The 15,963-nt window shown below is 43.0% G+C and overlaps 1 protein-coding gene across 1 annotated transcript in view; it reads right to left on the bottom strand.

Moving 5' to 3' along the window:
* The window catches only part of e2f2 (E2F transcription factor 2), a 49,708-nt gene extending 45,606 nt beyond the window's left edge, over window positions 1-4,102 (bottom strand). The window contains exon 1 of the mRNA XM_088433976.1: window positions 4,063-4,102. The gene's annotated coding sequence lies outside the window, so the exon portion shown is untranslated. The remainder of the gene's footprint in view (window positions 1-4,062) is intronic.
* Between the last annotated feature and the right edge of the window lie 11,861 nt (window positions 4,103-15,963).

The following is a 15,963-nucleotide window of genomic DNA, read 5'->3' as shown; positions in this document are numbered from 1 at the left end:
CCAATTAGCTTTGAAGAAATTCCCAAGTCGCCGCGAACTCACCAAAACGTTAAAGGTCGCTTTATATCTGCGGCACATTTCGTGTGAACTTTCCACATCTGCGAGGGCATTTAAGAGTTTGCGCTGAGTGACAGAAGAAAGGACGGCGGTTGTCTTTCTAGCGCAGCGCTGCGGGACGACGTATCATCCGCTGCCTTTGTTGTGAAGCACCACGGAGCTTACTCTTTCCTCAACACCTTGAGAGGAGCCTTCAAACGCTTTTCTAGTCCTACTGAAAAGGGCCCTGTGATTTTCTCCATCTTATAATCACGCCGTCCGGGCGTCCGCGGATCAAAAGGGAAAGACAACAAGTTGACGAAGCGGCGGGATTTGCTGTGGGCAACAAGTAGCTCGAGTGGATGTGAGGAGCGTTGGGGGAAGAACTATTGGCAGGAATTCTGTTTACAAGATCTCGCCTAATAATTCCTAGGAGAACAGTTTTTGAACTGAGATAGTTTTTGAACTCGATTTTTCAACGTGGACAAGAAATTCTATTGTTATTTGCAAATCGGACCGCAACAGAAAGCAGGAACAAAATATAATAAATATAACTCAGAGAAGCACTGCAGTTGGTAAAGTGATATGAAATTTGGGCCAAACCCCAAGCGTATCATTGCTGTATTATTTTCTTTGTGACCGAGCTTCTGTTATTTACTGATAACTCACCCTAGGGGTTTTTCTGTGTTTCTTTGGCGCCATCTAGTGGTATTTTAGTGCACTGGTTCTCAAATGGGGGTACGGGTACCCCTGGAGGTACTTGATGGAACTCAAGATTTGAAATAGAACAAACACGGAAAAGTCCTTTAAAAATAATTATTGAATTGTTTCAGGAAAAAGATTAGCTCATAAAACAACTCGACTGTGATTCCAAAATAGGAGACTTTGTGTTTAGTATTTTTTTTTTTTAGGACGAATATTTAAATATAGTTATTTCTTTTTGGGGACAGGTCTGACACTTTAGGCTGATCAATTTTTGTTAATTAAGTTTAATGTTTCTTTTTGTGAACAAAAATCCCAAAATAAGACACTTTATGCATAATTTTATTCGACAACTCCAGAGGCTAGTTTGTGTAACGTCATCTGTTTCGACTAACTGGAAATCACATGATGACAATGTGGATCTCCATGTGGAAACTTTTCCAAATGCACCACTGTCACACATTTTAGAAATTGGTTACTCCTTTTCCAATTAATCTGCTCTTAATTTGAAAGTATACTGTATCCCACATTAAATTTGATTTGCCGATACCTGCAAGAACCCTCTTAAAATCTCACGTACCCGCATTTGATAACTGCTGATTTTGACAAAAGTAGTGCTTTGGTATCAGCAGAATAATGGATGGATGGATACAAGAATACCAAACACATCCTAAAAGGAAGAAAAGATTGAGCAGCGGCATGAAGGCAGCTGCAATCTAGCGTTGCACACACGGGGGCAGCGTTGTACTTAATATGTGGGGGGCTGCCGCAGAGGGTTCTCTAAATCAAAAGCGCTGCACCCTGCAGAGAGGCTGAAGAAGCAGCTGACCTCCAAGTCCTCTGCAGCTGCCTGCTCCAACGCGAAGCCTCTAATCCCCCCGCAGGAGCGTCCGCTAGCCAAATCCCAGCGCACGGCGTATCGGAAGAGCAGCGCGTTTAGCATTTTTTAGTGGCGTGACACAGCAGCATGTGTTACATTAAACAGCGTGCTAGCACAAGCGGCGCTCAGCTAGCCGTGGCCTAATTAAGCACTCATCGCCACGGAAGTGCAGCGCCAGTTGAAGCCTTCGGGGCAGCGGGCTGGGGATGGGGGAACGCGACATCCCAGCTTACGCCAACCCCCGCCTTCACCCAGCCCGCCCGGCGCTCCATCCTACGCCGGTCACAACGCGGCAGCCATTTTAGATCTATAAATCAGAATGCGGGGCGTCACGCCGCCGTGGCTAACCTGACGCGGCTTCCCTCTCGCTCGACTGCGGCGCGCCAGAGGAGGGCCGCGCGGTCCGTGTGAACGACACGTCGAGGTGAAGCGCGATGGGGTGTACGTTTGTGGGATTTTTGACAGGTTGTGACCTCGAGTGTGAAGGGAAGACGCGGAAGGAAAATGTTAAGGATCCGGATAGTCACAATCAATTTCGGGGGTCTCTAACAAGCCATTTGGCGGCCCGCGGGACCTAGGCCTTCAAGTTGGAGTTTACCTGAATAGAGGGAAACAGACAAATATGAAAGCCCGGCTGATTAAATCAGCTAATTATAGCCCTTTGAAAATTGGTAAAAAAAAAAAAAAAAACGGCTGAAAAATGCAGATTATTTCACTTTTTTGTACTTTAACCCTCCTTTATCTATCTATCTATCTATCTATCTATCTATCTATCTATCTATCTATCTATCTATCTATCTATCTATCTATCTATCTATCTATCTATCTATCTATCTATCTATCTATCCATCCATCCATCCATCCATCCATCCATCCATCCATCCATCCATCCATCCATCCATCCATCCATCCATCCATCCATCCGCACCTTTGGAGATTAATTGACGTTTGATAACATGTTTAAAAAACACAGTTAACTCATTTCTATGTACAGTGGACCCCCGGGTTAGGACGTCCTTAGATTGCATTTTTTTCACGCTACGAAGTGGGATAGTTTTTTCATACCCTCTTCCAAATAATTACTTGGAATTAACATGGAGCTATCTAATAACATTTTTTAAAATTTTGGCTCTTCGATCCTTTAATATGAATCTATTTCTGGGAAAAAAAAAACAAAACAAAACAAAAACAAACTTTCCATTAGCACAAACTCCAGCCGCATTATTTTTTTCTTTTTAATTAACTGGGCTTTGCAAAGTGCATAAAACTGTTTTTCATATGAGCGGTCAAGCAACCTTTTAACAGAAAACTAAGTAAATGCCCATTTTTTTGTCTGTCTTCAAGCCAGTGATGCACTCAGCTTCCATAGAATCGAAATAGAATTGATCTAACACCCCTAATATATATATATATATATATATATATATGCATTTCACTTGCGATGTGGATAAATTTGATAAATAATCCCGAAAGGTTGCGCGCACGCGTGTGCGACTGCGCATGTTCGAAGGCTCGCTCGCCCGGGCCCTTCACGGCTGTCGGAAACGCTCCCCCGTCAAGGACATGGCCGAACGGGCGTAGCTCTACCCGCGTTGGTTCCCCCTCGCTCAGACCGGCGCTTCGTGCGAGCGAGTCCTCGCTTCTCTCCAGCCAAGCAAAAGAGAATAAAACCGGCGGTGAGAGCCGGAGCCCCCCTTTCACCACCAAAAGAGACACACGGGGCCCCCCGCGACACAAATCGGACGTGACACCCCGAGAGAGGGCGGAGGTTGCGGAGGGGAGAGTGGAAATGTACGCGGGTCTTATACCCCGCCGTCACCCCGCCCCCCCGCCCGCTTTTGGAAGGCCGGCGGCCATGCTTTGACATCGACTTTGTGACACCCGATGACTCATGGCGAAGACATTTGAAGACGGATATGACCTCAATTTGCCGATTTATGTAATCACGCCCCTCAGTCTAATCCTAACGCAGACGTTTACTGCGACGTCGCATATTTTTTCGGTTCATCGTAATAAGGACGGTGCTTCGCTGTTTTTTTTTATTGCAAATAAAGAGCGTAAGTGACTTATTTTACTTATTCATTCCGACATTCTAAAATTAAAAATGTATTTTTCAATAGTTAGTTTTTAATGTGGGGCTTGCATTGCACACCCTTTATTCAATAAAATCATCTGAAAAGGACTGGGGAAAAGAATAGAAAAAAATGGAAAAAAAAAGATGGTTTTTTTTCTTCTCACTTTGAGACTAAAAAAATCGTTTTATTAATTGGTGCTTACAATCAAACAAGGATGAAAAATGAGATCATCTTAAGTTAATGCGATGCAGAGCTCAAGAAGGAAAAAAAAAGTAAAATGGTGCATTGCTCGCTTGTAATATAAAATCTGTGAAAAAAAGTTGAACATGAAATCCCATACGTGCGGCGTGTTTATTTGTGTATATTTACCCCATTGCTTTTACAGTGAGTCAGGCATCCATTTTCTCTCATCTTCATCGAGCGTTCCTACATTTTGTGAAGCTGCCGCCGCGCTCGCATTCGAAGATGGAAAAAAAAAAAAAAAAAATCAACGCTTAAGATTCCGTCGCCCCCTTTCAACGCGTGTCCTCAAAAAACGTGAGAACTTTCGGAAAAAGTCTGTGACCTTGCGCGCGCGTCATGCGCCATTTCAACACCCCCCAAAAACCTTTTCCCCAACCCCCACGACCTCCTTTCTATCTTTTTTCAAGCTTATTAAGTTGCCTTATCAGAGGATGCACTCACCCCTCCGAGGCCTTGCACGCGCACACGCAATGTGCAGGTTGGCTGGATAAAACCTATTGTTTGTACACACACACACACACAAAAACACACACTAAGGGGGTTTTCTATCGTAGCGGGGGCATCTCATTGACGTAAAGCCTTTCCTGGCCCCTAACCCTCACCCTAATTCAATCCAATTCAAACCTATACTCTAAAATCAAGTCTCTAGTTGTGGGGTCCGCTAAAACGGTCCCCACAAAGACGCGGAAAGTAAATCCTGGGATTTGGTCCCCACCGTGTAGCAAAAACCAAGGTCACATACACACGAGCCGGCTTCATGCCACCACCCTGCCCACCTCCGCATCAACCCTTCGCATCGCTCCTCTCCCAGGGCCTGGAGGGTGAAGACGTGGGGTGAGGATGAGTATAAGGGAGGGAAGCTGGAAAAGGGGGTGCGACGCAAGTGTGTGTGTGTGTTGGGGCGTGTGTGTGTGCACTCCTCTGCACTTGGCTCCAAAAGCCTTTGATGTTCTGCAAATTTCAAATTTCATTATAGAAGAACTGGATTCACCCCTCCCCCACTCTAGTACTTAAACAAGCCCCCCCCTCTGCACCCCCCCGCGCACCCCACCCAACCCCAATGCTGAAGTTAAGAAACTGAAAGCCCTGCAGAAGAGACTTTTCATATGGGTTAATTATTCATCGAGTTGGGAGGGTACGAGCCAAATGTATGTCTGCATGTGTGTGTGTGTGTCTGGGTTTTGATTATTTTTTTGGGGGGGTGCCACGCCCGTCTTATCTCAGGCCTCACCCCGTCTTATCTTGTCACCCCATCGAATGCGCGCTTTATTTTTCCGATAAGAGAGCGTTTTCGGTTTTCGTTACTCGGTGCCATTTTGGAGACGGGAGGCGGTGGGGGCGGGCGGGCGCCAATGCGGCAACGCCACCATTTTGGTTCCGAGCTCGTCGGATTTGCGTTCCCGGCGGAGCCCCAGTCGAAAAGTGCGGCGCCACTTCAAGTGGCTGACAGATCGGCGGTGTCAGCAGCGGCGGCGTCGGTGGCAGAGGGAGAGGGGAGGCTGTCAGATATTTGTAAATGTGTGTTTTGTGAGTGTGAACTAGGTTAGAGAATCTCAGACGGCGACTGGGGAGCTGACAGGACGATACGTTACATATGAAGGGGCCTTTTTGTTGCATATACACTCCGGTAGCGGGAAAAGACATTGTTTTTGCCGTGTGAAATGTAATTGTCAAGATTGGCGTCATTTTCATTTCACTTTGTTTTTTTCAGTTTTAGACTAACCTGTAAGCTGTATTAACACTGTAAAAAGTGTTGTTGAACGTTGATTTCGATTGCTTTTCTTTTGTCATAGTTAGACTTATACGTTTTTTTATATATAATAATCTTATTTATAGTCGAGTGAGTGTGAAATGTTTAGACTTATTCAAGCAATGATATTACGGTAAAATCCCCCCTTCATTGGTGGGTAGGTTTCAGATCAATCCACTTCAGTAAAAACTTTTGTCAATTGTCCTTTTAAACTCATTTAATCCCGCCCTACTTTTCTTTATTTTTTTGGTTTATCACTTGGTGTTTACTACTTATTAGTAATTCATCTGACTTGGTTTAGTTATGCCCGTAATAACGGTCACCAAATATGCTGAGTGGTTCAAAGTCAGCTGATTGTCAGTGGCGGCCAGCGGGGATCGCCATCAGCTGATAGGTTGTCACTCCCGTCCCTCTGATCTCATTACCTCCCTCTATTTATTCGCCTTCAATCACCTCCCACCACCCCGGTCTCAGCTGCCACCCTTCTCTCACCTTCGACCCCAGCCCAAGGCCAAGGTTGGGAGGTTGTTTCCATAGCGACCCCCCTCCCCAGCCGCCGGCCTGTGACGGCTGACCCCCAGGTTAAAAAAGGAGGGTCGTAATTCGCTCCCCTCCGATTGCGCTTGAACGGCTTTTACGGCGAGCAGTTGGGCGGATCGACGGTAAGATGGACTGATGGACAGATGGAAAGAGTGAACAAAAGGGGTTGGGGGGGGTGACGTGTGCCACTCCGACCTCTGCGCCCTCTTGTGCTCTTCCAACACGGGGGCTACGGAGGATGTAGATGCGATCAACTGAACACAGGTGGCTTTGCTTAACTAAACGGCGTCCGACTCTGAGAGGTCGACACTCCAAAGGCGGCCACTCCATTGTTATTCAAACAAACGGGCCAACTCCGCACATTAGCTTTCGCCGCTCCACGAGCGCACTTGAAAGCTGGAAAATTCTGCTCAATGGGAGCAAAACAGCTACATATTGAAATTAAAGTGCGGTTATGTGTATGGCATAATTTATTTGACGCTTGTTTTCAAGAAAAATGGCTGAAATGTAGCACGGACAAGGGATATGTGTTTTTCTGTTGTGTGAAACAAAATGACGCATTTTACTGCCAATGGGAGATCTGTCCAAAAAGTTGGTTAGCCCCCCCAAAAATTCTAACAATTAAACGAATAAATAATAAAAACTGAAAAAAGTTTAACACAGAGCACCATTGATGCAAAAACATGCCTGCGAGAACCCTAAAAAAGAGCCGCAACATTTAAAAAAATAACTAAATAAAGGGGAATGAGCAGAGGAACTACGTTCAGAGTGCTCTAAATTGGCTTGCATGTTTTTTTAATTCTGGCATTAAACGAGTTAATTTATTCAACTTTAGCATAAAAAAGAAACCATAGGACTCAGGGTTTAACCACCAATTAAGTTTAAAATACCGTATTTTCCGCACTATAAGGCGCACCTAAAAGCCTTAATTTTTTTAAAAGCTGATGGTGCGCCTTATAATCAGGTGCGCCTCATATATGGGTCAATATTGAGATTGGGATTTATGGGGAATGAACTGATAAAGTACCTGTTTCTTTTGTGTGTTTAGGGTTGAACAAGGTTGCTCATATTGACATTGAGTTATGATGCTATTGAGAGTTTAGAGTTATTATTTGAGTTATTGTTATTACTTCAAGTATTACTATATTGTGATTGAAAACGTTTTAAAATGTCATTAATTGAGGGTGCGCCTTATAATTTGGTGCGCCTTATATATGGAAAAGATTTTAAAATATGTCATTAATTGAGGGTACGCCTTATAATCCGGTGCGCCTTATAGTGCGGAAAATACGAACATCACATCAACTTCATTTATCTACAATCATTTATCAATCATTCAAAACAATTCTACTTGGTCCAGAAAAAGACCTCAGCTACCACCGTTACCTTGAGTCAATTTTATTTTAAAAACATTTTCTCATAGGAAGGGTATTGTTTGAAATCAATAAAACGACGTGACCTTGTGTTGGATGTGATTCAAAATTTGCTTGTCCAAAAAGAATTCCTCCAGGTTTGATTGGATGAAATTTGCAGCCTTCAGCTACCACTGTTATCCTGGATCAAATACCCCTTTAAAAATCAATAAGGTTCCCTCTCTGAAGCAGGAACGTTTGAAAGGGATCAGTTAAAAACTGTGACCGGGAGAGATACGACGCGGAGCGAGATGTGATCTCGGCTGAATCGGAAATCGCGGGACAGTCACCGTTTAAAATCAATATGGAGCCTTTCTTTGAGATGGATCAGTAATCTATGAACGCTCGGGGACGAATACTTGAAAATAGTGGATGGGGGAATACTCAAAAGACCTTTAACCTAGCCACTTTCGGTGAAAATCAAAAATCATTTAAAATCAATAAAGTTAATTAGAATAGCGACGTGGAGGTTAGAAACGGTTGAAAAATATGACCACCTGACCTCTTGAAAGGAAATTGAAGACATATGAACCAAACCATGACTCATCATGTAAGAAACACTTTTGAACAATTTCCTTCCTCCAGCGGTGAATGTTTGCGAACTTGAACGAGCCCTGACGAAGTTGATATTGATTGCGAATTCGCGGCACGAGGCTGATATCTCGCTAAGGTGCGAACATTTGCAAATGCGGGTAAAGTTACCGAACGCGGCGTCCTCGTTAGAATTCTTTCTGCAAATTTTCCCAAAGCATTCCTAAACCATTCTCAACCAATTTTAATGGCTTTTCTTGTTGCAAAGAAATTTGGAATGGTCCTTCAAGTCGGATGTTCTTGTAAATTACCCGTGCCTACCCAATGGTAAACCCGCATACCTTTTGGTAAGCCTCGTGGTGTTGATTGCAAGATCCTGTTGCCGGAAGTGTAAATGGCCGAACGAAATGGCGTCCCGTCGGCGCGCTGCACCATACCTGCGAACACGCAACAGCGAGCATAAGTGCCACAATCACCGCGTCGGCATTTCCATTTGCATCTAAAAGGTTTTCACAATTATGTCATCATCCCACATCTTGAGTTCAGCGAGCCAAATGTATTTAGGCGATCGCTTTCAGCGTCAGCGGCGTGCCGCTCGACGTGCTGGTGTAGGTGGCTGCGCGTTCATTTTCTTTGTCATCTATGCGCGTCAACATTTTCATCAGCTTTACATCAGAGTGTTTTTGGAGGACCGAAGCAAAGTATGCGCGGATAAGGAGGCCAAAGAGCCGCCACGACTTGCGCGCTCTTCAAAAGCGACGTTACTGAGCGGCTTTGACGTCCGTGAAAGCCTGGGCGCTTTATTTCTCATTCTTTATTCTCCGCCATATCATTCTTTTCTCCATGCGTCCTTACCGTCTATCGTCTTTGTGTTTGGTTATTGCGACACAGCGGGGTTGCTATATTAAAATATCACCATACTTTGGAAAGAAGAATTACGGGCTTGTGACACTTAGCTGACTCTATCAATGGTATCGCAATGTCGACAATAGCAACGGTGTCACCATAACGCGCTGGCCGCTAAAATGATAACACAGTTATATTAGTCCAGTGCTTCTCAAATACTGGGGGGGGGGGGGGGGGGGGGGGCGCGAGGTTATGCCAGGGGGGGCGTGGATGATCCCAGGAAAAAGGCTTTGTTTTTGTCATGCGGAATGTAATTCCAATAAAGTAATAATTTTCATCATTTTCCTTTAGTTTCAGGCACTTTGGTGCATTTGCTTCTTTTTTTCCGTTTTAGACTAAGCTGTAACCCGTATAAACGCGATAAAATTAATTAACAGTTGTGAAAGTTGATTTATATTGCGTTTTTCGGTTGTTAATGTTAAAAAGGATACATGTGTAGGTATATTTAAACAATTTTCATCAATAATAATCTTATTTATAGTCAGTGCATCGATGGGGGTTGGGGGGGGGGGGGGGGGGGGGGGGGCAAAACGTTTTTTCTTTTCTAGGGGGGGCCTGGCAAAATATAGCTGAGAAACACTGTTTTAGTCTAATAACGTAGTGTCCACTAAAATGATAACGCCGTTATATTAGGCTACTACTGCAATGCACACCATTGCAATGGTCGTTTTTATGTATTCATCAAATTTATCGTGCAGGATTATGCATTTATCGTACAGGATTATGTTTTCCGCTTGGTGCTTCCCTTGCCATGTGTGTGCTATGGTTCTTGTTTGTTTCATTATGTCCTATAGGATTGATGTCTGACAGTATTTAAGCTCCAAGGTTCTCTGTGACACGTTAGAAGAACATCAAGTCGAGCTCTAAAGCTGTCACGTCAAACTGTCGTCCGAGTTTCTTTCTGAGTCAGGTTTTATGAGTCTGGTTTCTGAGTCGAGTGTTACGGGTTGAGTTCTACTTCTCCATGCCTGTGTCCTGTTTTCTTTCGGGTCCAAAATGTTCCGACATAAGTACGCCAAAAAGATGTTTTTTTCGGGGATGTGTTGACTGTTTATTTACCAAGGAAGTAAATATAAATCTTTGAGTAATTTTATTTTGTTTATCTGAACCGTATTTTGTTTGTTTTCATATTACTACTGCGACAATGAAGCTCGATTCTTTAGCTTGTCTAGCATTTAGCATTGTGTCTAAGTATTAAGCTAGCTCATGAACTTTTGTGAGCTAAATTCATGCTGTTTGGTTAAATTGGCAACATATAAATTAGTATCTTTTATGTTTAATGAAAGAAACAACTTGAAGCAAGAACATGGTTTCGTTTTTTTTAAAGATGTTTGCTAACAACTGCTAGTTGCTATTTACTGTATCTAAAAGAAATACACTGCAATATATATTTTACATAAATTTTATGCTAGAAATTCATTTTGTCCTCAAAGAAGTTTACAATGTGTTTTAACTAATGATTGCTTGAATAATCGATCAATCTGTCCGTGATTTGATTAGTCAGATTTTGAAAAACAGGCTTAAATTTCCATCCCATTAGTCAAATACTAGATTTTTGGATGCTGTATAGCGTGCCAAAATATAGGTAAAAATTTGACATCTGTTTTCGAAAGAGTTTGTAAATATCTTATCATGACTTAAAAGAACGATAGTTTGAGAATATTTCTTGTCAAGAGGGTGAATTTCGTAGAATTTGGACAATGTTAGTCTCTGAATGATGACATTGATTTTCGAAAATATTAAACACATAATTTGAGTAGATGAGTTGATTAATTTTTTCTACCTGTAGTTTGATGCGCTTAGCGAATATGGCTGTTGATTGTGGAACATGTTCCCAGTGAAGAACAGGATTAATCGTACTGTACTTTTACATTTTGATTCTCGCTTGCCGCTTCTGTCAAAACTAGAAACTCAAAAGCCTGATTCTATTTTATTCAATTATCAGCGCGGTTACTCCCCAGTCAGAGCGGCTCGTAGTTAGCTCCGCCCACTCCCAGCGCCAGCCTGGCTTTTGATTATTCCGACTCTCAAACCAATCCCAAAAGAATTGAGTCCTCAAAGAAACGCAACGGCAACAAACACAAGCCCCCCCCCCCCTCCACCAAAACAACTCAGCCATCTCTCATGCGCTTTCTCCATTTTTAACGGGCCCCTTCGTTATTTTCTCCATCCGTCAAAGGCGGCAGTAATTATTAATGAGAGCCTCCCTGTTCCCTCTGCATTATGCATGAGAGAGCCTTGCTTCTTGAAAGCGCGAGGTAATGGGGGGGTTGGACCGAAAGGGGGAGGGGCTCCCGGGGTCACACGTGCCGGCTGGCGTAAACGGCGCCGCCTCGCGGGGGTCGCTGACCTACACCCCGTGAAAATATTAATTAACCCCCGCCAACGGGAGGAGCGGCGGCGGCGCCCAACACGTTTCAAAGTGGCCCCCTTTTAAAACGCTTGACAGACAAACGGAATGGGGAATCAGACAGACGTCTTAAAGAGCACGCGTTCCTCGTTTGAACCTGCTGGGATCGGTAGCGGCGGCTCGGCGAGATGGTTCACATTGTTTATCCTCATCCTTCACTCTTTTCTTCAGAGGCTTTTTAATCTTTCCGTACCCCCGACAACCCCGCCTCTTGCTCATTTCCTGCCGACACTTTAAAGCGTTTGCGCGTTTGAACCAAAAAGAGCGAGGGGGGGGGGGGGGGTGAAGTACCAGGCCGCCTTGTTGATGCACTCGCAGGGTGCGTCTTTCTTCCAGAGCCTCCGCTGCTGCTTTGACCCTCTTTCATTGCACACCCCCCCGATGTATTTTTACGTAACGAGCCTTCATCCGCTAACAAGTGCCGGAGCGTGGATTAGCCTCATCTCGCCACGTACCGTCCCCGCGGCCTCCTCCTGCCTCTGGATTTCCGAGCGGGCCATCCAGCGCTCGCACGGATGTAGAACAAGAGAAGACTGCAAATGAGGCAAATTAAAAAATGCCAGGAGGGGCGGCTTACGTAACGGCCGTCAAGAGAAGTTAAAGCCGGTCCTGTTCAGTTTGGCTCCTTTGCACCATTGGGGAGCGCGTGCGGGATGCAGATAGCTGGGTCGCACACAGGACTGACCACTTGCCTCCATTTTGAACCCAACACATCCATACGTTTTCTATGGCGCTCATCCTGAGCTGACCTTGTTGTGAAATACGCACTACGGTTGCCCCGCAGTATCGGCGTGAGGACGAGCGCTACCGCTAATCGTAAAAAATGAACAAACATCCCTTCAGAATGTTTTCCCGGGGGATTTGAAATACCGTGATTCCCCAAATAAAATAATTCTGGCGTCAAATTCTGGTATTTTCTATGTTACCATGTATAGGACGCACCAATATTTTGGTGGTATAGCAAAACAAAATAAATCATCTTTTAAGTTCTTCAAAATGTCATATTTGTAAGTTATACATTTGTTATGGCATAAGTTAAGAATGTTTCAGATTTCCTACTTTGTGAGCGGTCAGTGAACGCAGCGTCAGTACAACTCGAAGCAGTTGTTTTTCCTCAGCTCGAGTACATTAAGCCATAAATAGCCACAGCAGTGAATGACCCGTGTTCCACCAAGTTTATGACTGTGTTCATATGCCTAAAGACTACAATTGATAAACGAGTCAAACGAAATACCTTTCAGTGTTCTCAAACCGGTGGACTCAGCTTAGTACCTCGCCACTCTTAATCGAATCAGCTGGAGACGTCATAACATTTACCCGATCCTCTCTGTTTTAGTAATATTCATTTGTGTGAACAAGGATGGACTCGGGCGTTGGTTCAGTCTACTCTCTTCTTTTATCAGAAATAATGCCTTAACAACCGCAGCTAACACGAGCTGTTGTTAGCTGCAACATGCACTGGCTGCTAACAGCCAACTCATGTCGTCCTCTAGCTTGTCCCATTGCGATAATTATTGTATGTAAGAATATGGCTGATATAAAAATGCACATATGTGCATCAAAACGGATAGCGCAATCTTCCTCAAATGGTGTTGAACAATTTATTTATTTTTTTTTTAAATCAAATCTTTAAGTTTCTGTTTATAGGATGCGCCCATACTTTGGTCTTTATTTTGTGGAAAAAAAGGGCGTCATATTTAGGGAATTACGATACAAGTTTTTTTTATTGCAGTTAGTGGTGGAAATGGAGTCAAAATCAAACCAACAATCACCCAGTAAACATAGCGGAAGTGACTTTAGGAAGCAGGATTTAACAAATATTACCAGTCAATAGATAACTTTTGAACTATAACCCTACAGCAAAAAGGCCTGATGGAAAAATCTAAGCTAGATGTCACATTTGGTGTTGTAACAAGAGTTGCAACCAGGCCCGGCTAGGGATCAATAGTTGTTGGAGCAGGGCCAAATTTCGACAATTTAAAAATTGCCACATATTTACATAGTAGTCTGTTTATATTAAGGCCTGTTCCTCAAATCAGCACACTATTTGCTTACCATTTAACAACTGAATCCTGCATTCATATTTTTGTTGAAAAACAAGTACAACTGGCTTGCTCTTTAACATCATGTTATCATTTTTCAAAATTTAAAATCACGTTTACCTCCTTTAAACCCTCGCTGTACACTGTTAAACAATTGGGGTGTTTATAGGCAACCTTTTAAATCCATGTTTTGCCCATGCCGTGCTAGCTAGCTAATGCTAAGAAAACAAACGAGAGTTTCCTTGGTTCAGCGTCCACGTTTGCAAATTCCCTTCTCGCTAGAATGGAAAAAGAGGCCAACGGCGAAATAACAACAAAAGGCACAGCCTAGATGACCTTCATTGATTGGTTACTAAACAGTTTAAGAGAATGTTCATTAGCCAGCTAAAACGTGCACAAACACTTGCTCCCAGAGGAGGATATATGCTTTTGAGTTGAATGGGAAAATTCTGATTTGACCCTAATCACCAAAGGTCAATTCGCAACTCAATTGGAGTCATTACATTACATACATTAAATATATATATATATATATATATATATATATATATATGTATATATATATATATATATATATATATATATATATATATATATATATATATTAGGGCTGTCAGATTGTCAGAAGACTGAACATGTTTTTTCTCCATACAAGGGTGTTAAAATTAGCAACATTAAAATTACTCTAACTTTGTTAAATCTTCACCTAGCCCCATGTATAGAAAATATTAATATCTCAACTTTCATTTTCAGACATAAGCCTGACCGCATTTTGCAACAAAACAAACTAAACAAAAGAAACAAACTTAAAAAAAAAAAAAGTTCAATCCCTACCGATTTTGATTACTGCGGTTACTTTGGGGAATGCATCCCCTGCGATAAACAAGGGAATGCCCTATTTTCCTTCTTTATAGGTTTGTTCTCCATATTTCGTTTGCGATAACCGTGCCAAGTATTTACATTCAAAACTTTGTTTGTTAAACCTTTCAAAGTGTGGTCCAAGTGTATTCAAAGCGAACGTAAAGACTTCTCTCTCAAACTGTGCTCAAGTGTGAAAATACTTTTGTACTGACTTTCACACTCTTCCACAAAGGAAATTTCGGTTGATGCATATTCTGTTGGCATGGTATTGTGAATGTACACAGCCATTCATTTTGATTCTTTAATATGATCCTGGTGTGCTGCCGCTGCCCGCTTTGCTGCTGTAAAACAACAGTTTCCCCACTGAGGGACCAATAAAGGCTGATTCTATTCCACCATCATTTGCACTCCGGTGCAATCCAAATAAATGATGTGGACAAATGACCGTTGACTGCAGTTTTTTTGTTGTTGTTGTTGTTTGTTTCTTTTATGGTGCTGCGTTCATGCTAGTAGGTTGTGGCGTGCCCCGCGGTCCCGCTCCGACCGTGCGTGCGTGCCAGCGCATCCCTCTCTCTCCCTCGCGCTTCTCTCTGAGCTGCTATTTTTGCCCTCGTCTTATGTAAGCCGCCGCTGATGCGCAGGAGACATAGGCAGAGTTTGGGAAAGTGAGAGCATCCCCCGGTGGATGCGCACACACAAAAACACACACACGGGCATTTGCACGTGCCGCCGCCGTTTAAGGGCAGCGGATGTGTGACAACATTCCGAGCCGAACGGTAACGTGATGCTCGGATGGAGAAATGGCGTGTGTGTGTGTGTGTGTGTGTGTGTGTATGATGGGAGGCCCAAGTGTACGTCCACATCATGATCACTCTTGTTGCGTGCGTGTATTTTCCACGACGGGGGCTCTCAAACGTGACTTCATGGTTCTGGGCACGCTGTCAGAGCCCAGTGACCCTTTCGCTTTATTTTATTTTTAGCCCCATCCAATCTAACACATTATTTTCGCTCTACTCAAACGAGTCGAAATTAGCACAAATATGCACAGCAAATAACTCAGTCACAATCTGATGTCTGAAGGAAATTATTTTGCACTAATCACTATTTTGACGGTATCTATATTACGTTGTTGTAAGGTGTCACCAAAAATGCACCTCAAGATACACCAAAAATGCACCTCAAGATACACCAAAAATGCACCTCTAGATACAAAAGCAAATGCTGAACCAAGAAAACAGACATATGTGGCACAGTTTTAAGTCTTTTTGTTTGTTTGTTTTTTTGTTATCCAAAACTGCTTATGCTAGTTACAGGGTACATGATTCAGAAAATATTTCAGATAATCACAAAAACAACAATTTCTTTATCATTATTGATTAGCTTGCATATTTGAAGCGCTGTTAACGAGTATAATGTGCATTGTTCAGAACCATGAAAGAACATAAATTATGAATATCATGAGCCAAGAAACCAATATACTGTTACTTTAAGAAATAATGATAAAATATTTTGTTCTGCACCTAACCACAGCATATCTGGATTCTAAGCACAATTAGAGCATAAAAATATCCAAAG

Source organism: Hippichthys cyanospilos, chromosome 14 (genome assembly GCF_059441005.1).
Source record: "Hippichthys cyanospilos isolate Australia breed blue-spotted pipefish chromosome 14, RoL_Hcya_1.0, whole genome shotgun sequence".
Taxonomy (NCBI): Eukaryota; Metazoa; Chordata; class Actinopteri; order Syngnathiformes; family Syngnathidae; genus Hippichthys; species Hippichthys cyanospilos.
This window is presented reverse-complemented; position numbering and strand designations above follow the sequence as displayed.